The sequence below is a fragment of the Esox lucius genome, chromosome 12 (assembly GCF_011004845.1).
Source record: "Esox lucius isolate fEsoLuc1 chromosome 12, fEsoLuc1.pri, whole genome shotgun sequence".
Taxonomy (NCBI): Eukaryota; Metazoa; Chordata; class Actinopteri; order Esociformes; family Esocidae; genus Esox; species Esox lucius.
The window spans coordinates 585,387-609,920 of record NC_047580.1 but is presented as its reverse complement, the minus strand read 5'-3'; the positions used below and the strand labels follow the sequence as shown (position 1 = coordinate 609,920).

The 24,534-nt window shown below is 43.7% G+C and overlaps 1 protein-coding gene across 2 annotated transcripts in view; it reads left to right on the top strand.

The window, feature by feature from the left end:
- Positions 1-24,534, top strand: part of bgnb (biglycan b) — a 131,938-nt gene that overhangs the window by 24,454 nt on the left and 82,950 nt on the right. The window contains exon 1 of one of the 2 annotated variants that reach the window (XM_010865667.3): positions 6,325-6,621. The exons of the other annotated variant lie outside the window; for it this stretch is intronic. The gene's annotated coding sequence lies outside the window, so the exon portion shown is untranslated. Of the gene's footprint in view, positions 1-6,324; positions 6,622-24,534 lie in introns of those variants that run through there. 2 annotated transcript variants of the gene reach the window in all.

The window sequence follows — 24,534 nt, the reverse complement described above, 5'->3', positions numbered from 1 at the left end:
CTCACCAAAAAACTTAACATACTTTAAAAAACACACGCTTATTGCACCTAGTGGCCATACGAAATATTCCGGTACTGTTGCATTGTATTGCATTAACTAAAGTAGTGCATTCTTGCATGAAATACAACCTCTCAATTTGTGTACTTCTGCACAAATTGGGTCGCCCTAAAACACAAAAATTATGCATTAAGATTACCATTCACTAAGGGGCTAAGGGGCCTAGCCCAAACCCTGAAACACAGCCCCAGACCATTATCCCTCTTCCACCAAACTTTATAGTAGGCACTATTCATTCCGGTAGGTAGCATTCTCCTTTGTCCATCAGACTGCCTGACGGTGGAGCTTGAGTCATCACTCCAAAGAACACGTTTCCACTGCTCTAGAGTCCAGTGGCGGTGTGCTTTACACCCATCTAGCTGACACTTGGCATTGCACATGTTGATGTGTGACTTGCATTCAGCTGCTTGGCCATGGAAACTAAAGCTCCTGACACACAGTTCTTATGTTGATGCTGCTTGCAAAGGCAGTTCGGAACTTTGTGGTGAGTGATGCAAGATCATAGGTGATTCAGCACTCGGTGGCCCCGCTCTGTGACTTTGCGTAGTGTACCACTTTGTGGCTGGGCTTTTGTTGCTGATAAACGCTTCCACTTCACAACTATAGCACCTAATGTTGACCAGGGCAGATTTAGTAGGGCAGAAATTTCATAAACTAACTTGTGGCAAAGGTGGCATCCTATGACAGTGCCACGTTTGAAGTCACTGAGCTCTTCAGTATGACCTATTGAACTACCAATGTTTGTCTATGGAGATTTCATGATTATGTGCTAGATTTCATGCACATGTGAGCAATGGGTGTGGCTGATATACCAGAACTCACTAATTAGTAGGGGTGTCCATATACTTTTGCCCATATTGTGAATATGAAAAAAATCAGTAGAGAGATTAAAACAACAAAGCTGTAAAACATTATCCATCAAATTCAGCATGAATTACTAGTTAAACTGATGTTGTTTTAAACACTCTTATTCATGTAATTGTAAATACTTACAGTACCGGTTGTCAATGATTTTGTAATAATAATAGCATTCTTGATTAGATATTTTTTATTAAATAAATGTGCCTTATCCTATAGAATATAAAGGTATCCTACACAAATTGGTTGACAATACAGACACAGATGTAAGTATACAATATAATATTATTTTGTTTTAAATGTATATTTACTTAATAGTATTTAAGTTACCAAAGTTAGATATTTATTTTATGTTATTATTTTCTTGCATACCCAAGAACTTTTGTAGTTTTACAAAACTATTTTTGTCTGGTCGTGTAATCACAAGTTATATTTCACCTTTCAGTCATGTATGTGTGGTGCAGTCTCCATAATTGCACTGTCATTTAGAGGCATAGAGTACATTACTGTCTAAGAAACCACCACACCACGCCTCCACATTTATATTCCCGACCTAGCATGCGCAGACGCTAGACACACATATGCATGCACAAACATACAAATACACACCCAGACATACACACAAATATCTGCTTGAACTAATTTTTAATTTATAAAATGAAACACAACACTGACTGATCTGCTACAAATTGTATCCATTCCAAAACTCCAATAAACTTATTAGTATTAAAACAACATACTACATATAACTACAACTTGGAAGAGCCATTTAATGTCATCATGAAGGCAAAATTTAGTCTGAGCTGGACCTGAGAGACCTCATACTTTTCTTCCCCCTCCCTATGTCTGTTTCACCCGGCGACAGCCACTTCCTGTGTTTGTTATTTAAGGAGAGCCTTCACTGATAAAATAAAATAAATAGTACACAGAGAAGGGAGGTTTGTAGGGCAGGAAAGACATTCTCTCTCTCTCTCTCTCTCTCTCTCTCTCTCTCTCTCCTACACACACAAACACACACAGACAAATGCATGCACACGTTATGTTGATCTTTAGAGACAAGTACTTTTAACAGACAGCAGAAAACAGAAAGAGCAATTTAATTTGGTTGCCTAACCCTCAAGCTATAGACCTGAACCATAATCAACCAACCCACAGAGAAAGTGTGGGAGGGGGAGCAAAAATAAAATGAATATGCTCCTCAATTCTTTCAAGTAGGTATGGTTGGAATGAGAGTTCCAAGAAATGATTCTATGGGATGTGGGAGGCTTGGTGCAAACATGAAGGAAAGTGTCGTGGACTATTGTCTAGGGCTAAGCTTCTGGGTGCTGTTGGCACTGTGGATGAGGAATAAAAGGACCAGTTATAGTAACGTCACAGCCTGCCAAAGACAAATACAAAACAGACAGAGAGAGCAGAGGGAATGGGAGGAAAGGAGATCAGAACCACAAACATTGTTTATGTTGAGATACATGACTTACACAACAGAATATGGACACCAAAAGAACCGCTTAAAACAAAAGATTGCAGTTTCTGAAGGTGCAGTCGTCAGCTATAGTAAATTACGGAAATCAACCTACAAAATTACTATTTTATATATATATATATATATATATATATATATATATATATATATATATATATATATATATATATATATATATATATATAGTATCTCACACAGGTGAGTACACCCCTCATATTTTTGCAATATTTGATTATATCTTTTCATGTGACAACACTGAAGAAATTACACTTTGGTACAATGTAACGTAGTGAGTCTCCAGCTTGTATAACAGTGTAAATTTGCTGTCCCCTCAAAATAACTGAACCCACAGAGCAGGAGCAGGTGTGTTAAATTTGGTGTTATCGCTCTCACACTTCCTCATACTGGTCACTGGAAGTTCAACATGGCACCTCATGGCAAAGAACTCTCAGGATCTGAAGAAAATAATTGTTGCTCTACATAAAGATGGCCTAGGCTATAAGAAGATTGCCAAGACCCTGAAACTGAGCAGCAACACCGTGGCCAAGACCATACAGCGGATTAACAGGACAGGTTCCACTCAAAACAGGCCTCGCCATGGTCATCCAAAGAAGTTGAGTGCACGTGCTCAGCGTCATATCCAGTTGTCTTTGGGAAATCGACGTATGGGTGCTGCCAGCATTGCTGCAGAGGTTGAAGGGGTGGGGGGTCAGTCTGTCAGTGCTCAGACCATATGCCGCACACTGCATCAAATTGGTCTGCGTGGCTGTCGTCCCAGAATGAAGCATCTTCTAAAGATATAGAAAGCCTGCAAACAGTTTGCTGAAGACAAGCAGTCTAAGGAAATGGATTACTGGAACCATGTCCTGATGAGACCAAGATAAACTTATTTGGTTCAGATGGTGTCAAGCGTGTGTGGCGGCAACCAGGTGAGGAGTACAAAGACAAGTTTGTCTTGCCTACAGTCAAGCATGGTGGTGGGAGTGTCATGGTCTGGGGCTGCATGAATGCTGCCGGCACTGGGGAGCTACAATTCAATGAGGGAACCATGAATGCCAACATGTACTGTGACATAATGAAGCAGAGCATGATCCCCTCCCTTCGGAGACTGGGCCGCAGGGCAGTATTCCAACATGATAACGACCCCAAACACACCTCCAAGACGACCACGGCCTTGCTAAAGAAGCTGAGGGTAAAGGTGATGGACTGGCCAAGCATGTCTCCCGACCAACACCCTATTGAGCATCTGTGGGGCATCCTCAAACGGAAGGTGGAGGAGCGCAAGGTCTCTTACATCCACCAGCTCTGTGATGTCGTCATGGAGGAGTGGAAGAGAACTCCAGTGGCAAGAGCTGGAAGGTTAGGGCAGAGCTGGAAAATAATGGTGGCCACACAAAATATTGACAGGTTGGGCCCAATTTGGACATTTTCACTTAGGGGTGTACTCACTTTTGTTGCCAGCGGTTTAGACATTAATGGCTGTGTGTTGGGTTATTTTGAGGGGACAGCAAATGTATGTAAATGTTATACACGCTGTACACTCACTACTTTACATTGTAGCAAAGTGTCATTTCTTCAGTGTTGTCACATGAAAAGATATAATCAAATATTTACAAAAATGAGAAGGGTGTACTCACTTTTATGAGATACTGTATACACTCACCTAAAGGATTATTAGGAACACCTGTTCAATTTCTCATTAATGCAATTATCTAATCAACCAATCACATGGCAGTTGCTTCAATACATTTAGGGGTGTGGTCCTGGTCAAGACAATCTCCTGAACTCCAAACTGAATGGGAAAGGTGATTTAAGCAATTTTGAGCGTGGCATGGTTGTTGGTGCCAGACGGGCCGGTCTGAGTATTTCACAATCTGCTCAGTTACTGGGATTTTCACGCACAGCCATTTCTAGGCTTTACAAAGAATGGTGTGAAAAGGGAAAAACATCCATTATGCGGCAGTCCTGTGGGCAAAAATGCCTTGTTGATTCTAGAGGTCAGAGGAGAATGGGCTGACTGATTCAAGCTGATAAAAGAGCAACTTTGACTGAAATAACCACTCGTTACAACCGAGGTATGCAGCAAAGCATTTGTGAAGCCACAACACGCACAACCTTGAGGCGGATGGGCAACAACAGCAGAAGACCCCACCGGGAACCACTCATCTCCAATAGGAAAAAGAGGCTACAATTTGCACAAGCTCACCAAAATTGGACAGTTGAAGACTGGAAGAATGTTGCCTGGTCTGATGAGTCTGGATTTCTGTTGAGACATTCAGATGGTAGAGTCAGAATTTGGCGTAAACAGAATGAGAACCTGGATCCATCATGCCTTGTTACCACTGTGCAGGCTGGTGGTGGTGGTGTAATGGTGTGGGGGAGGTTTTCTTGGCACACTTTTGGCCCCTTAGTGCCAATTGGGCATCGTTTAAATGCCACGGCCTACCTGAGCATTGTTTCTGACCATGTCCATCCCTTTATGACCACCATGTACCCATCCTCTGATGGTTACTTCCAGCAGGATAATGTCACAAAGCTCAAATCATTTCAAATTGGTTTCTTGAACATGACAATGAGTTCACTGTACTGAAATGGCCCCCACAGTCACCAGATCTCAACCCAATAGAGCATCTTTGGGATGTGGTGGAACGGGAGCTTCGTGCCCTGTATGTGCATCCCACAAATCTCCATCAACTGCAAGATGCTATCCTATCAATATGGGCCAACATTTCTAAAGAATGCTTTCAGCACCTTGTTGAATCAATGCCACATAGAATTAAGGCAGTTCTGAAGGCGAAAGGGGGTCATACACAGTATTAGTATGGTGTTCCTAATAATCCTTTAGGTGAGTGTATATATATATATATATACACTCACATATATATATATATATATATATATATATATATATATATATACACAGCTCTGTGAAAAAATTAGACCACTCCTAATTTTACTTAAATCAGCACCTCTACATGTATTACAGCCATTCCATTCCAGTGTCTGTCAAGGTGTGGATTGAGGACTACCAGGTCAAGACCCTGTCATGGCCAGCCCAATCTCCAGACCTGAACTCCAATGAAAACCTCTGAAATTTGATCAAGAGGAAGATGGATGGTCACAAGCCATCAAACAAAGCTGAGCTACTTACATTTTTGTGCCAGGAGTGGCATAAAGTCACCCAACAGCAATGTGACAGACTGGTGGAGAGCATGCCAACACGCATGAAAGCTGTGATTAAAAATCAGGGTTATTCCACCAAATACTGATTTCTGAACTCTTCCTAAGTTAAAACATTAGTATTTAGTTGTTTAAAAATGAACTTAATTTGTTTTCTTTGCATTATTTGAGGTCTGAAAACAATATATGTTTTTGTATATTTTGACCAGCTGTTATTTCTGCAAATAAATACTGAAAATATTTTGATTTGGAATTTGGGAGTAATGCTGTCAGTAGTTTATAGAATAAACATTTTCACTTTACTCAAAAACAAAACCAGAGAAAATTATAATTTTGTAGTGGTCTTTTAATTTTTCCAGAGCTATATATATATATATAGCTCTGACTATATATATATATAGTCATTAACATATAATATGTTATTATTTGGACTTGTTGGATCTACCTTCAGTATTTCCTGTTCGAGGAAAAATATATCTTTATCCTAGGCTAAGTCTATAGGAAATAATTAAAACAAACTGGGCTCATTTCCTTTGACATTAATGCATTCTGATCCGCTGAAGCAGAGTGATTTTGAGGAATGCAACGGCTGTCCAAATCCCGGACCTGCGGCAGGATTCAGGTGTGCAGTACATCTCTTGCCACCTGACGCCGACAAATATGGACGGAAAGAAATACAAATATGCTTTAAAATATTTCCACCTCACTTACCCATTTCGTCAAACAAAGTTATTGCTCTCTCTCGCGCGCGCGCATTCTAAGAAGGTGGTGGCTAAACCTTTGGGTTCTGTTTTGGCTCTTATCCCATTCCTTGGTTCGGGAGCGATTTGACTACGGTTGTCACTTGCTGGCTGAGTCACTGGACGGCTGGATGATAGTGGCATCGAGGACAAATTTTACTACAGTAATACTTAAATGATTAATGTGAGGCAAATCCACATTTAGATTTTTCCACAAACGAATCCGACGCACATCCTTCCTAAATTAAGGAACACATTTATAGATCTTCAATTTGGAGTTGTAGCTTCGTTTTCAAACTGAAGGTAAGATCACACGATGATGCTAAAACAATTTGTTTAGGACAATATTTATTTTCCTTGTGTGCAGTGGAATCCAAGTAGGCTATGTTTGTAGTTAGGACATGTTTGGGTTATAACTCCAATCAGTCACGCTACGTAGCAAGAGCGTCTGCTATAGATTACTAACCTGTAAAATGTTAATCTCCAAGGTGTGTAACTCATTTTCAACATTGAGGCTTCACTGAATGGGGAAGATATTTCGTTAATAAGTGGATGGATCCAAATACACAGGGCAATTGGTTTACATTTTTGGTGTTATATTAGTTCACCATATAAACTTTTGCAATTTCTGTTCCTTGCCTGCATCAGACGCTCTAACGAATGATAGATTTTTATGTGGAATACCCTCTGTTAGGTTCACTAGATGGCGCCCTCTACTGTTTATGACCTTTCCTTTTAATGATAGCCCACATATGAAATCAAAAATGTGTCATTCATTTATTTTCTCGTTTACCGTCTGTCCATTGGACTCTGATACACGTACATTTTCTCTGCCTTTCATTTAAATGTCTTCTGTCGTTATTAGTTACTCTTGATGTTTAGTTACTCATGATGTTCTTCGTGTGTGTGTGTATGTGGGTGTGTGCGTGTGTGTGCCAGACTGTGTGTGTGTGGCATTAGGAACAGGTGGTGATTAGTTGACCAATCTCAGTGAGGACTCTTTTCCTTGTCTGGCCTCATTCTGTTTGATGTTCATGACATCATGTCCAGCTCAATAGTGAAATGCCACATGGCCTACCACATATAATGGCCCCATTTAAACCAAACCCATTTAACTCTGAGTCTGTAAGGATACAGCAGCACATAATAAAGGCTGAGTAGGCTTTTAGTCATTTATTTTTTTTAATCTGACAGTGTGTTCTAATTCTAAGATTAATATTATATATATTATATACAGCTTCGGAAAACATTAAGAGACCACTACCCCTTTTTCTTTTCAAAAAAGTTGTTAAGGAAGGTTTTGAGTGAGGAACAGAAGCATTCAATTTGCAGTGATCTCCTAATTTTAAACCTGCTGTTCCTCACTCAAAACCTTCCTTTTCAACTTCTTTGGAAAGGAGAGAAAAAGGTTTTGTGGTCACTTAATTTTTTCCATTTAGCGGTCACTTTTTGCAAAATAAATATGATGTGATTTTGTCATTGTTCCTCATACTCACAAAAGGATGTTGCCATTGAGACTACAGAATCAGCATCTGCCCTTGGTTGAAAACTTCAAAACGTCTTGGTCTAATGGTCAAGTTGTTAGTTTCTAACCTGGTATATCCATGTTCATATTCCATATTTTACCCTGGTGCCCAATGTGGGAAATGAAAGGGAGATTAATGTAGCTGACATGATTTCATTGCTACTTCAAAATGTGTCTGTCCTTCTGAGTCATGGTTGTAAGTAGTTAGAACTGTATGTGAGTCAGTAAAAATAAATAATGGAAAGTTCCTAATTTTGGCAATGAGGCACTTAATGAATTGGTGTTCATAACCTGTCTGCGGGTCATTGGCCTCAAGCGCTAGCACCATTGCTAATTTGCATAGTGCAAAAACGAGTTTATGCTCAGTTGGTTAGCCTTTTCTCACAAAACTAACTCTAACTTCATATGTATCTGAATGCAGATACATAATGGTTTCCCTGAGTTTTCCTATTCTGGGAAAGTAGATAAAGATTCAAAAAAATTACTTTAATCTGAGTAATTGGACCTTGGGGTTTTACTGAGAGGAAGCCTTGCTAAAAGTTTGGCAGTTAGGTAACTTTAATTCTGAATTACCACTGAAGTCTATAATCCATTGATTTGCCATTGATATAAAACTTTTAACCATGTGCGTTCAGGATGTTCACAGGCTTATTAAAGATGTACCAGGAGCCTGCTTGGTAAATTCTAAACAAAATAATTTGAAAGATATCTTTTCAATGTCTTTTCAACTAGAAATACATTTGTAATTTATTTTCAACTTCCTTTTCTCAGTGGGTTGGGGCTATATTCTGTTCCATTCTGATGTCTAGTTAGGCTGGTACTCTTCTTTACTCATCTCTGTTCATCGAGTTTACTAAGGCCTGGACTCTGCTGTGTTTAGCTGATCACCACATGCAAGTCTTGTGGCAGCAGAAAAGTTGCCAGGGAAATCCTTTTTTAGGGATTCCAGTCACCAAATTACAGCTGCAGCCCTAGTTAACTCCACCCAAACGCACTGTTGCAGACCCGCCAACTTTAATGCACAACAAAGTTAGACCTATTTAGGCATTTCATGCCAACTCAGCATGTTACACTATGTCTCACTCTCTGCTTCCTTGTTATAATAATAGGCAGTGGGTGTTAAGACAATTCCAACTTCAGTAAGCTTTTGGCAGCCACCCCTGACCCACCTTGCCCTGTAGCGCTGCCTCAACTATATGAATAGAGTAGACTCAGAACAACATAATGATTTCCTCTTCAGGAAGAGGAACTTCATGACACTACAATCTTCAATTGTTTTAAAAGGCTACAGGGTGTGCAGGCTATTGGTTACTTCCCAGCACAAAAACATAAAATTTAATTAAATCCCATTTATATGTCCATAAGAGTCTTATGATTTGTGCTCATCTTGCCACCAGAAATATTTGCAATTAGAGCATAAGACATTTATCAAAACATAGCAACATTTTACCATAGAGCCACAAAGTTAAACAGTCTGTCATTCTGTCCTAGAGCAAGAAAGTTAACCCAATGTGCCAGAAAAGTGGACCTACAATAAAATAATGTTTTCCTTATCTTAAATTAATAAAACACTGCATCGGATGAGTGACTGGTTTTGAGTTTGAGTGAATTGAAAAAGGCCTTTCAAGTCTCAATCAGCAAATCATGTGTGCTACTTCCTCCCTCAGGCCTTTGTAGTGTTTGAGTGTTGGTTTTAACCTCATAGTGGTGGTAGTGAAATCTGTTGTGGTACAGTGGGTGGTTGACATGCTATCTTTTGTTATTGAGTGTTCATATAGGAAATGTAAAGAAAAATGTAGACTGTGTTGTGTTTGTGGTGTGGGAAACTTAAACAGCCAATGACCTCTCTGGAGACATGAGATCTTAATCTCAGCGTAATCACTGGATGTTCTTTTGTTTAAGTTCTTAGTCCTTGTTCCTTTTAACTGTCTAAGCATTTTAAATTTTCCTCAAATGTTCCAATTCTCAGAGGAATTGCTAAACTAATTAGAAGGGTCTGGTTGCAGACAGGCACTGTCAGCAAGGGCACTATGGGCTTGTGTGCGGGGCTTGGAATACATACGTACATACCTTTGAACAACACAGCGTTTTTCCTGTGGACTTCTATGTGCTTCTGTGTTAGTCTTAATGTGGTGGGTTTGACATAGTGGGCAGTGATACAACTGACAGTTGATGAAAATCTTGATAACTGTAGCAGGTCATCTGCTACTAAAATCGACTGGTGCATCTGTTCAATAAGAACGGGACCAAATATTATATGACTTGTGAGTGCTAAAAGTAATGAGTACGGTGCTTACTTTATCAAGGCTTATGGACAAGCGAATAGTCTCCAAACACTAGAGAATTATCTTTGTTTAACTACTCAACTGTCAAGACACTGCTCTACAAACTTGAAAATGTTACTACAGAACCGCTACTGCTACATAAAACGGCACGGGCAAACGCGTACCTGCAAATGTCAATAATTTTAATACATTTTTAAAGAGCCCTTTTTACATCAGCAGATGTTACAAAATGCTTAGCTTATACACATACATGGTTTTTGTAGCAATGTCAATCTAAAATAGAATGGACACCCAATAACTTGTTAGCTGTGCTACATAGCCTACCACATGATACCATCGCCTTTTCTTCTTTTTTTACTTCATCTGTCTTCTTTAGTTAACATTGTAATTAATTCCATAACATGATTCACTCAATTGTAATTATTTACCTGACATAATTCAAGAATCTTCGTATTTCTATGTACTTTATTCTTTCATCTGTTTTATTTTACGTTATTACAGGTTCCCAAAGCTAATATTGTAAAGGGAAGCTAGCTAATACGCCAATCCGTCTGTTACACGTTAACTCAGTTGAATCCACTGTGCCTAAGCCCCGCCCAGCAGCCCACAGTGCCCCGGTTGACAGTGCCCTATGCCGGCAGAACCTTTTGAAAATAAATAAATAAAACAGAGGAGAATAGGATAGAAAATAAAAAGAATGAGAAAAATAAAGAGAATGAAAAAGGAGACAGACAGAAAGTGAGAAACAGGCAGGAAGAGAAATCCCCACTTGCATATAGGTTATATGCATTCATACTGGTTATAATCAAACACTGTTCAACCTAAAACAGGACAGAACATACAAACCATCAAGACCAGCAGCCATGATGATAGGCTCCACAATAAGGAGCTTGAACTCATGCAAACCCTGTTTACAAATGACGACAGACACAGAAGGCGATAGATAAGAAAGAGAGAGATGCTGCTGTGTTAGCTGTGTGAATATGGAAATGGTTACTGAGTTAAAACATCTTGGTAAAGAGGTGGATCAATCCAAATAGTTTATTCAGAGACTTAAACTTCAGGAAACAGCTGATGTCTCCCTATGATGTTGACTGGCCAGTGGTCTGGATGCTGGATGTCTAAAAACCCAAATCTGCAGTTTGGTCTACTGGTTAAAAATATACACCAAATTATACCATGCTGCTGAAAAAACATGACTGGCTTGGCCTGGACAATGGTATTTAGACGGGATAATTTACTGGAACCTGTACCATACCATGCAAGATGCATTCACTTCCCTTTCAGACAACCTAACAATAAGACAAATAGGAGCTAAAAGCAGGTAGTTTACTGCATGTTTGAAGACAATGTTTGAGAGGGAAGGAGCCTGACCATATCAGAGATAATCTAACTTTGGAACTCAGGGAAATAAGCAAAAAGGATAGCTCAGCTGACCAATCTGGAGGTGTTTTGTTTTTTTACCTGAGGCCACATTCACATTTTCAGCAATGACCTGGGAGCAATTAGGGTGCCTTACTTAGGAACAGATCCATCCTGTTCACAAAAAGTGTTCACACCTACTGACCAGAAAATCACATTGTATGATTTTTAAATAATTAATTTGCATTTTATAGCATGACATAAGTATTTGATCACCTACCAACCAGTAAGAATGCCGGCTCTCACAGACCTGTTAGTTTGTCTTTAAGAAGCCCTCCTGTTCTCCACTCATTACCTGTATTAACTGCACCTGTTTGAACTCATTACCTGTATAAAAGACACCTGTCCACACACTCAATCAAACAGACTCCAACCTCTCCACAATGGCCAAGACCAGAGAGCTGTGTAAGGACATCAGGGATTAAATTGTAGACCTGCACAAGGCTGCGATGGGCTACACGACAATAGGCAAGCAGCTTGGTGAGAAGGCAACAACTGTTGGCGCAATTATTAGAAAATGGAAGAAGTTCAAGAGGACAGTCAGTCTCCCTCAGTCGCGGGCTCCATGCAAGATCTCACCTCGTGGGGCATCAATGATGATGAGTAAGGTGAGGGATCAGCCCAGAACTACACAGCAGGACCTGGTCAATGAGCTGAAGAGAGCTGGGACCACAGTCTCAAAGAAAACCATTAGTAACACACTACGCTGTCATGAATTAAAATCCTGCAACGCATGCAAGGTCCCCCTGCTCAAGCCAGCGCATGTACAGGCCCTTCTGAAGTTTTCCAATGACCATCTGGATGATCCAGAGGAGGAATGGGAGAAGGTCATGTGGTCTGATGAGACAAAAATAGAGCATTTTGGTCTAAACTCCACTCGCTGTATTTGGAGGAAGAAGAAGGATGACTACAACCCCAAGAACACCATCCCAACCGTGAAGCATGGAGGTGGAAACATCATTCTTTGGGGATGCTTTTCTGCAAGGGTACAGGACGACTGCACTGTATTAAAGGGGAGGATGGATGGGGCCATGTATTGTGAGATCTTGGCCAACAAACTCCTTCCCTTTGTAAGAGCATTGAAGATGGGTCGTGGCTGGGTCTTCCAGCATGACAACGACCCAAAACACACAGCCAGGGCAACTAAGGAGTGGCTCCGTAAGAAGAATCTCAAGATCCTGGAGTGGCCTAGCTAGTCTCCAGACCTGAACCCAATAGAAAATCTTTGGAGGGAGCTGAAAGTCTGTATTGCCCAGCGACAGCCCCGAAACCTGAAGGATCTGGAGAACGTCTGTATGGAGGAGTGGGCCAAAATCCCTGCTTCAGTGTGTGCAAACCTGGTCAAGAACTACAGGAAACGTATGATCTCTGTAATTGCAAACAAAGGTTTCTGTACCAAATATTAAGTTCTGCTTTTCTGATGTATCAAATGTCATGCAATAAAATGCAAATTAGATTCTGTCACTCACAGTTGAAGAGTACCTATGATAAGAATTACAGATTTCTAAATGTTTTGTAAGTGGGAAAACCTGAAAAATCGGCAGTGTTCTCCCCACTGTATGTCCAGTCTGTTAGAACTGCTCTATGTTTGGTACAGGAACTAAAACAAAGAGCATGACTTGACGAACAAAAACAAAATCTCTTTTATTAGATTTTACTGGTCACATCATATTTTAAAATAAATCTGCACATTCAATTGTTTTCATTGTATTCAACAACACATTTGCAATAATTAAAATACAAAAATAGTATACCTTTTTAAAAAGGCAATAAAACAGATCAAAATGACAAATAATTATATAATTAAAAAGTACCAGATATTAAAAGCAGATAAAATTATAAAACTAATCAAAGGTCTTTAAAACAGTCATAAAAATGTGTACATGCATTTAAAAAAAAAACTATATAAAAAATACAATAAGAAAACTGTGTACACAGTTGTTGGCAGCGTATTGGTGACAGAGTAAATTCGTAAGAGCAGTGTTCTTGTCCATATGTTCTCCATTTTGGCTTACAGACTCTCCTTTTATTCTGTAGTATGATTGAGATGTAAGAATGTAAAGTAATGTATCTAAATATGTGAAAAAAATTATGATAATTCATTTATGGCCTACACATGGGTTACATCTCTGAAAGTAGACCCATTACTCACTGTTAATTATTTAAGATCTACTCCATAAAACACCTAGGTTGTAGGGCTACCTGTATGAATTTAATGATCAAATACCTGAACATTAATGCTGTGAAATGACTTACTATTCATATAGGCCTAACCCCCCTTGTGTTCTCCCTGGGGCGCTCTAATGGGGATATGTGTACGGTCAATCGCACCAATCACCCTTGGGATTCCTGTGGAAAAAAATGTGTTCTGTATATTGCCTAGGCCTATTGCCTAAGTATATTATAAATAGACCATGTATTTTTGCCAATTACTTGCGATCGCATAAAAAGCATGCTTGATCCTAAGAACTCTTAAATGGCCAGAGAACACAACAAATCCATCAAGCAGTTTTGTGAGAGCCACCACCTTGCGAACTGCATGGCATTGCCTACAGTATTCTTGCTCAAATGTTCAGCATCACCAACAGAATACATGACCACTGGCAAAATATCGCGAAGCACAACACACTGTTCAACATGAGCGCATTACTCCAGTGAGTGGCATTGGAGACGTCTGACCCTAAAATCCGGCAAATATACAGAATTCCATCAGATGAGTATTGATATCTTGGGGGTAAACTAGAGTTACACGGCCTCTAAACACCCTCCCGCTGCGAAATAGGCCTCTCACAATCCGTCCAACAATGTTGATTGGGTCTTTAAATGTACAACAGCAGTTGTCACAAAGTGCTTTTACAGAGACACCCGTCCTTAAACCCCAAGGAGCAAACAACAGTAGTGTTGAATTTCAGTGGCTAGGAAAAACTCCCTAAGAAGGCTGAATTTTAGGAAGAAACCTAGAGAGGACCCAGGCTCAGAGGGGTGACCAGTCCTCTTCTGGCTGTGCCGGGTGAGATATTAAGAGTCCAATTAGAATAATATTTTTTTTTATCTGGGCTAAATCCAGAGTTTAAATTTAGACTAGGTCAGAAGTATGACCAGATGGACAAGGACAGGGACAGCAACGGGACCCCCATATCAGGTACTCCGCAGGTGTGGACCAGGACCTCATGTCCTCCTAAAGTTTAAAACGGGAGGAGACTGGGAAAATTCAGAAAATGCATTCCTCATATCAACAACGATTTGTAGTAGAGAAGGAGAACTTAGTGGGGAAGGAGAACTGACCCAATCCCCCAGCACAATAGTATAGCGTAAGACCTTGGAACTGAGACGGGGGGGTCCGGCGACACTGTGGCCCTACTCGGGGAAGGCCCAGGACAGGGCCCAACAGGCAGGAAATCAATCCACCCACATTGCCAGGCATCAACCAAAGGGACACCCACCAACCGCAGCGTAAGTTGCCATGACAGCATATCTCGGGAAAAACATATTCACCTTTCGTAGTACGGGTTAATCGGGGCGTTACACCCGACATCATCAAGTTACTCCAGAAGTTACCTCGGTAAGCCAGTTACCTCGCTTCGTAGTATACCCCTCTGGTCTCCCACGTGAGAGGCAGTGTCTTTAACCACTATGCCACACTGCTACACATTTGCCCAGTTTCTAGACACCCCTAAGCATTATGTTAAACTGACTAATGTTTATCAAGTTTACCTCCACCATGAATAGCATCTATGAACTGTGTGGTTTTGCCACTGGCCATTTTAACAGCTTATTAGCCAGTATAGGCTTACTAGTATCTACTAACTTACTAATTGGAATAGTCATAAGAAATTAGCAATTGCTAGCAAGACATGGCACAAAAACATTAGTTTATTTGTGAATGACATTGATACAATAACTATCAATATACATCTAAAGGATTATTAGGAACACCATACTAATTCTGTGTTTGACCCCCTTTCGCCTTCAGAACTGCCTTAATTCTATGTGGCATTGATTCAACAAGGTGCTGAAAGCATTCTTTAGAAATGTTGGCCCATATTGATAGGATAGCATATTGCAGTTGATGGAGATTTGTGGGATGCACATCCAGGGCACGAAGCTCCCGTTCCACCACATCCCAAAGATGCTCTATTGGGTTGAGATCTGGTGACTGTGGGGGCCATTTCAGTACAGTGAACTCATTGTCATGTTCAAGAAACCAATTTGAAATGATTCGAGCTTTGTGACATGGTGCATTATCCTGCTGGAAGTAGCCATCAGAGGATGGGTACATGGTGGTCATAAAGGGATGGACATGGTCAGAAACAATGCTCAGGTAGGCTGGGGCATTTAAACGATGCCCAATTGGCACTAAGGGGCCTAAAGTGTGCCAAGAAAACCTCCCCCACACCATTACACCACCACCACCAGCCTGCACAGTGGTAACAAGGTATGATGGATCCATGTTCTCATTCTGTTTACGCCAAATTCTGATTTTACCATCTGAATGTCTCAACAGAAATCGAGACTCATCAGACCAGGCAACATTCTTCCAGTCTTCAACTGTCCAATTTTGGTGAGCTTGTGCAAATTGTAGCCTCTTTTTCCTATTTGTAGTGGAGATGAGTGGTACCCGGTGTGGTCTTCTGCTGTTATAGCCCATCCGCCTTAAGGTTGTGCGTGTTGTGGCTTCACAAATGCTTTTGCTACATACCTCGGTTGTAACGAGTGGTTATTTCAGTCAAAGTTGCTCTTCTATCAGCTTGAATCAGTCGGCCCATTCTCCTCTGACCTCTAGTATTAACAAGGCATTTTCGCCCACAGGACTGCGGCATACTGGATGTTTTTCCCTTTTCACACCATTCTTTGTAAAGCCTAGAAATGGTTGTAGGTGAAGATCCCAGTAACTGAGCAGATTGGGAAATACTCAGACCAGCCCGTCTGGCACCAACAACCATGCCACGCTCAAAATTGCTTAAATCACCTTTCTTTCCCATTCTGACATTCAGTTTGGAGTTGAGGAGATTGTCTTGACCGTTTTTTTTTAGACTATAATAACATAGCTACTCAGTGTTGTAGCCAGAGAAGTTTTTGTCAATCTGGAACAAATCCTAATACATAATGAGCTTTGACTATGACAAGATTCAAACGCGGGACCTACTGTTCGCAGGTCCGCTTCTCTAACCACTATTCTATTTAACAAGGGGCTCTTGGTCGGAGACATTCACTCTTCTTGGCTGGCTCCGCTTACGAGGTCTGGCAAAAAGTTCTGTGTCTCTTCCTGTACAACAACAGGGCATGACTCCCTGCCATCCTGGCTCCCCAGCACAGGCACCGGGAAACCCATCCTTTGAGGCCCAGAGGAGATCACTCCCCTAGGCGCCGTAGTGCAATCAGTCTGTTGCCGGCAGGGCTTTAGGGTGGTGTTGGTCCCCGGCCCACCCATTCTGCATGGGCTGCGATGTTGTGGCCTCCCCCGCTGTCAGGTACGGGTATAGTTGGGGGCATGCTCCCTTCTACTGGACCCTTGCGGTACTGCACCCCCGAGCATATGCCCTGTTGTTTTGGGGGCACCGGTGACTTGTAGGGCTCCGGGAGTGCATGATGACCCTGACCGGAGTGTCTCATGGGCCTTATGTGGGACGGTTCCCCACGCCAGCACCGGAGAGCAGGATGGGTCATGTTTCATCAATTCCCCAAATCCTGCACAAGAAGAAACACAGATCTGTGTTAAAACTGCAACCAAATTTTCCCCGCTTGATATGTCCTAAAAGAGTTTCCATAAGTGGCACTAAAAAAGGTAAAAGGACCCTAGCTTTTTCCTTTGGCCCACATCATAGCTAAATAGGCTGGAAAGCTCATTCCTCTAGCTCTGGCTTCACGGACCATCTGCGCAGTTTCGCGCCGGTCCTTTTCAAAGGTGTCAAAGGTCACCTCACAAAAGGACCTGTCTTTTTGGAGGTTGAAGTTGCTTTGCAAGGTGTTGAGGTTTTGGCAACATTTAAAAAGGGAACTTGATTGGGAGAGTCGGATGGGAAGACTCCGGTCACTTCCACTTGAGAAGTGTCGGATCCAGAGAACTCCACCCTACCCTTTTTACTGTTGACCCGGTGGGGGTCCGACAGCTCTTTGTTTTTTTTCTTTTGGGGCTGGGGAACACAAACCAACAGGTCGCCTTCCTCCCGTTTTCTCTCCCGGGCTCCCCTCTGACACAGTCTCCATAGTGTCAGAGAGGGAGAAGGAGAGGCTGGTTCCCCCTGAGTCACGGTTCTCCCCCCGGTTGGAGATGGGAGATTCGATGGGGGATCTGGGGGGGACTGGTGTTTGGGAAGAGCCTTGAAATTGCACAGAATCCGAGGGCAGAGGCTCTGCCTCAGACTTCGCCTCCCCACCCTGGCGCCCCCCAATCTGCTCCTGAATATAAACAACCTTCACAACACCTGTTCCAATTTCGCAAACATTCTGATCTTTCTCAGTTTCGTTTTGTGTTTCAATTTCATAGCGAAAGAGGATGGCAGTCTCTTATGAGGTGGGAGCGCAGTACAGGTTGCAACTCCTGCCGTTCGTGCAATCCTCATAGCGATACCCAACCTCCCTACATTTGCCACATACTATACAGTCACAGGTAGACGACAGATGGCCATGCTCATCACACTTCCCAAAGAAATTGGGCTGTTGTAGTGAACATGGCCCCTGTTATACCCCAGGATTATGATTGACGGGATCTGTTTCAGTCCACCATAACTCTGGGGATCATCTACCAGCTGGATCAGGATACGCCAGGTACCAGTTCAGGTGCCGTCTATGTACTTTACCTTGATAGGGTCACCTTTCACACTGTACAACCTGCTGAGCCATATCACTATGTCAGCCAGCTCTACTGTCTCATTACACATACAAATGATGACCACTTTCAATCAATTGTATGTAAGCTTTTCAAGATCAAAACAATCAAATTTCACCCGGCAGTTCTCAAAGTGGGCCAAAAGGTCAGCAGATTCCATACCATGGCGAAACTGACGTTGAAGCCCTTTGCATTCGGCAAACCAAGAATACAGTTTAACTCTGCCGGATGGAAACAAAGGAGTTTAAACAGGAGATCTCCAGAGGTTTGCCATCTACTACCTTCAAGTTGAAACTCACACTGTGGTGCCTCATGCTGGCATATGCAGCCGTCATTATGGAAGCCTCCACTTGGTCTCAGCTCTTCAGGTTAAGTTCTAAGGTAAAGCCAGAAATGTTAGACAAATCCCAGGGACTGGATCTTAAATATAATTAAAACTAGTTAAAACGAATAAGTCAACCCGGTAAAAGCGGTAAGACAAAAACCAGCAGTTAAAACCAGCAGACAAAAAAAGCTAAAACCAGTGACAACTGGTTAAAACAAGATGCCATTAGTTCTGGCTGTCGGATACCACCTGGATGCGACGGGGTTGACTGCCACATCCCCAGCACACATACTTGTCACACCTATGTGTAGTTACAGCACTACTTTTGTTTCTTCCATTGTGGAAGATACTGTTTATAAAAGCAATTCTGGTTGCACTGTCATAAAAGGTTTTTTTACTTGTACTCGTGTGCCATCCTCACTATAGTCATGTTCGTATATGTAATCAATATATTACGACCAGATTTTAGAATCCGTTTCCCTACTTAAAAATAAGTCTGATTATTATTTAAAAAATTGGAGCCTGTGACGTCGTTCCGTGACGTCACCCAGTATGGTGCAGCCGGGGCCCCACCCTTGAGCCAGGCCCGGGGTTGGGGCTCGTACGTGAGCGCCTGGTGGCCGGGCCTTTCCCTATGGGGCCTGGCCGGGCTTAGCCTGAACGAGCGACGTGGGGCCGCCTTCCCGTGGGCTCACCACCCACAGGAGGGACCATAAGGGGTCGGTTCAGAGATGATCGGGCAGCAGTCGAAGGCGGGGGCCTAGACAACCCGATCCCTGGACATGGAAACTAGCTCTAGACGTGGAACGTCACCTCGCTGGCCGGGAAGGAGCCTGAGATCGTGCGTGAGGTTGAGAGGTTCCGACTAGAGGTAGTCGGGATCACCTCTACGCACGGCTTGGGCTCTGGAACCACACTCCTTGAGAGAGGATGGACTCTTCACCACTCTGGAGTTGCCAATGGTGAGAGGCGGTGGGCTGGTGTGGGTTTACTTATAGCTCCCCAGCTATGCCGCCATGTGTTGGAGTTTACCCTGGTGAACGAGAGGGTCGTTTCCCTGCGCCTACGGGTCGGGGATAGGTCTCTCATGGTTGTTTGTGCCTACGGGCCGAACGGCAGTGCAGAGTACCCGACCTTCTTGGAGTGTCTGGGAGGGGTGCTGGAAAGTGCTCCGACTGGGGACTCTATCGTTCTACTGGGGGACTTCAACGCCCACGTGGGCAAAGACAGTGACACCTGGAGGGGCGTGATTGGGAGGAACGGCCCCCCTGATCTGAACCCGAGCGGTGTTCTGTTATTGGACTTCTGTGCAAGTCACAGTTTGTCCATAACGAACACCATGTTCAAGCATAAGGGTGTCCATCAGTGCACATGGCACCAGGACACCCTAGGCCGCAGGTCGATGATCTACTTTGTTGTCGTTTCATCTGACCTGTGGCCGTATGTCTTGGACACTCGGGTGAAGAGAGGGGCGGAGCTGTCAACTGATCACCACCTGGTGGTGAGTTGGATCCGATGGCGAGGGAGGAAGACTCGGCAGGCCCAAGCGTACTGTAAGGGTCTGCTTGGAACGTCTGGCCGAGTCTCCTGTCAGAGAGATCTTTAACTCCCACCTCCGGTAGAGCTTCGACTGGATCCCGAGGGAGGCTGGAGATATTGAGTCCGAGTGGACTATGTTCTCCACCGCCATTGTCGAAGCAGCCGCTCGGAGCTGTGGCCATAAGGTCTCCAGTGCCTGTCGAGGCGGCAATCCCCGAACCCGGTGGTGGACACCGGAAGTAAGGGATGCCGTCAAGCTGAAGAAGGAGTCCTATCAGGCCTGGTTGACTTGTGGGACTCCTGAGGCTGCTTACGGGTACCGGCAGGCCAAGCGGACTGCGGCCCAGGTGGTTGTGGAGGCAAAAACTCGGGCCTGGGAGGAGTTTGGTCAGGCCATGGAGAAGGACTATCGGCTGGCCTCGAAGAGATTCTGGCAAACCGTCCGGCGCCTCATGAGAGGGAAACAATGCCCTACCAACGCTGTTAACAGTAGAGGTGGGCAGCTGTTGACCTCAACTGGGGATGTCGTCGGGCGGTGGAAGGAGTACTTCGAGGATCTCCTCAATCCCGCCGTCACGTCTTCCATTGAGGAAGCAGAGGATGAGGGCTCAGAGATGGACTCGTCCATCACCCGGGCTGAAGTCACTGAGGTGGTCAAGAAACTCCTCGGTGGCAAGGCACCGGGGGTGGGTGAGATCCGCCCTGAGTACCTCAAGTCTCTGAATGTTGTGGGGCTGTCTTGGTTGACACGCCTGTGCAACATCGCGTGGCGGTCGGGGACAGTGCCTTTGGGATGGCAGACCGGGGTGGTGGTTCCTCTTTTTAAGAAGGGGGACCGGAGGGTGTGTTCCAACTATAGGGGCCTCCCCAGGAAAGTCTATGCCAGGGTTTTGGAGAGGAGAATACGGCCGATAGTAGAACCTCGCATTCAGGAGGAACAGTGTGGTTTTCGTCCGGGCCGTGGAACACTGGACCAGCTCTATACCCTCTATGGGGTGTTGGAGGGTTCATGGGAGTTTGCCCAACCAATCCACATGTGTTTTGTGGATTTGAAGAAGGCATTCGACTGTGTCCCTCGTGACATCCTGTGGAGGGTGCTTCGGGACTATGGGGTTCTGGGTCATTTGCTAAAGGCTGTCAGGTCCCTATACGACCGAAGCAGGAGCTTGGTCCGCATTGCCGGCAGTAAGTCAGACTTGTTCCTAGTGCATGTTGGACTCCGGCAGGGCTGCCCTTTGTCGCCGGTTCTGTTCATAATTTTTATGGACAGAATTTCTAGGCGCAGCCAGGGGCCGGAGGGTGTCAGGTTTGGGACCACAAGATTTTTTCTTTGCTCTTTGCAGATGATGTTGTCGTGTTGGCCCCTTCAAACCAGGACCTTCAGCATGCGCTGGGACGGTTTGCAGCCGAGTGTGAAGCGGTGGGGATGAGAATCAGTACCTCCAAATCCGAGGCCATGGTCCTCAGTCGGAAAAGGGTGGCTTGCCCACTTCAGGTTGGTGGAGAGTCCCTGCCTCAAGTGGAGGAGTTTAAGTATCTAGGGGTCTTGTTCACGAGTGAGGGAAGGATGGAATGGGAGATTGACAGACGGATCGGTGCAGCTTCTGCAGTAATGCGGTTGATGTATCGGTCTGTCGTGGTGAAGAAAGAGCTGAGCCGCAAGGCGAAGCTCTCGATTTACCGGTCAATCTACGTTCCTACTCTCACCTATGGTCATGAGCTTTGGGTCATGACCGAAAGGACAAGATCCCGGATACAGGCGACCGAAATGAGCTTTCTCCGCAGGGTGGCTGGGCGATCCCTTAGAGATAGGGTGAGAAGCTCGGTCACCCGGGAGGAGCTCAGAGTAGAGCCGCTGCTCCTCCACATCGAGAGGGGTCAGCTGAGGTGACTTGGGCATCTGTTTCCTGGGAAGGTGTTCCGGTCCTGTCCCACCGGGAGGAGACCCCAGGGAAGACCTAGGACACGCTGGAGGGACTATGTCTCCCAGCTGGCCTGGGAACGCCTCGGTGTCCCCCCGGAAGAGCTGGAGGAAGTGTCTGGAGAGAGGGAAGTCTGGGCATCTCTGCTTAGACTGCTGCCCCCAAGACCCGGCCCCGGATGAAGCGGAAGAAGATGGATGGATGGAGCCTGGCAAGCAGACCTTCTGCCAGGTCCTGACCATCGCCCCTAGACCAGCGCAGAGATGGCTAGAGGCATCCTCATGGCCAGGACTTGACAGTGCCCCCCACAAGGCGCGGCCTCCCAACCGCAAGACCGGGAACACCCCGGGGGGAAGGGCATATGGTCAGCGACCAGATAGGTGGAGTTCCAGCCCCAGAGCAGGACGTGGCACCAAGACAGGGGGAGGCTCCACAGGAGCTGGAGGCACCAGGGGAGCAGGTAGTGTCAGTCCAGAAGGCAGAGGATCTGGAGGAGCAAGGGGAACTGGAGGTTGCCTTGGCACAAGAGGGCATTTGGGCAGGAGAAGGAGGCTTCACCCCAGAGGCGAGATGGGACACCAAGGTAGAGGAGGGCTCCGCCCCTGGAGCCGGACTGGGCGCCAGAGCAGAGGGAGGAAGTGGTGACAGTAGAGGCTTGTTGGATCAGCCCTCTGTGGGTGGCAGCAGAGGTGCCTCTGGGTGGCCAACGTGCTAGGCCAGGCAGCAGGGCCTAGATGCTTACCAGCTACTTCCATTTTGTGGTCGTTTATTGTGTAATGGTTTGTGGGTGTAGCAGAAGTTGATGCAGGCAGCATGGCAATTCAACAGATATGTTTAATGGAAATAACTGGAACAACACAACAAAAGTAACATACAAACCTACGGTATCTCATGACAAACAGTAATCAACCCCAACTGGGGTAAAGGATATAACTTAAATAAGGTCCCCAATTATAGGCCTTGCTGTGAAGCTAACTCTAATTGGGGAGAAAAAAATGGCAGGGTAGACATAGCTAGAGGCATCTCTTCTGCCAGGTCCTGACCATCGCCCCCAGACCTGCCCAGAGATGGCTAGTGATATCCTCATGGCCAGGATCTGACACGAACGGCACAATCGTGTCCTTCAAAAACATATCTAGAAGTGCTCTTATGTCTTCCCCTATGTTTTGCGATTAAATGACTATAAACATTTATAATTAAAATGTCTCAATGCAGTCAATCAGACTATACATTACATTGTTCTGATCACGCCTCTCACTTCATTAAAATGTATTAAATGTATTAAAAGTGAGTTAAAATAAGTATTCCTAAAATATCCCAGTTCCATGATGGCCCTATATCTAACAAAAGTAATTGCCATAACCAGAAGCAGAAATGGCACAGGGTTGCCCCTGTGCATCTAGGGGCCTTGCAAGGGGATGCACGTTCCGCCACATACTTTTTCTTTTTTCTTTTACAATTATATACCAAAGAACAAATATTATTTAACCCTATACTATGTCAAAATGTATGTATAATATCATGTTATACTATTTGATTTCAGTAAATCCTGGCATTGACCTGAGCTTTTATTGCTTATTTTTTGAAGTATTGTATATAGAAATCTTCAGAGTATGTCTTTATAACCACTTGGCCTGAGACGTGCACCTGCGCTGCTGGTGGGGTGGGACCAGAATCTTCAAATTCATTATACATTTATTTAGTAATTTGATAAACAATTATTTTGTTATCGTACATCATAATGTAACAAAACAGCATAAAAATTTACTTGAATACAGATTATTTAGCCAAACCTTTTTTTTATGAAGTAATATTATGGTTTAATATTTGATTTACATGTAACCTAGCCTATCAGTTGGCAAGCTGTATGTCTAGTTTAGACCTTAGTAACTAGCTAACTAACTATAGTTAAGTTACATCCGTGAAACAATGGACAGAAAATACCTATGAGGCACCCTGAAACGTAAGGAATGAAGGAAGTGTAATTGTATCATGTATTCAAATTGTTACTTTGTTCTTTTTAACTGAAGATTCTATATAGGTTATACAAAACCATCCCCATCAGCATTGCAAGTGGTGAGCAGTTTCAGCCGCTTGAAACTCAAGAACTATTTCCGTGCATGCATGGATAAGGCCTAACTATCCAACCTCACTTTGCTTTGTATGTAGCGTGACATTGACAAAGCCAAAGTGGTTGGCTGGTTTGCCAACATGAAGCAGGAAGATGCCATTTTAAAATGGGACCTAGATTTGTAAATAGTTTGTTCATCACCTTTTAGAGATTTAACTTCGGTCAGTGGAGTCCACAGAATTAATAAATGGATAACATTACATTGCAACATGGCTAAATTGGCTGAGCAGAGACAACC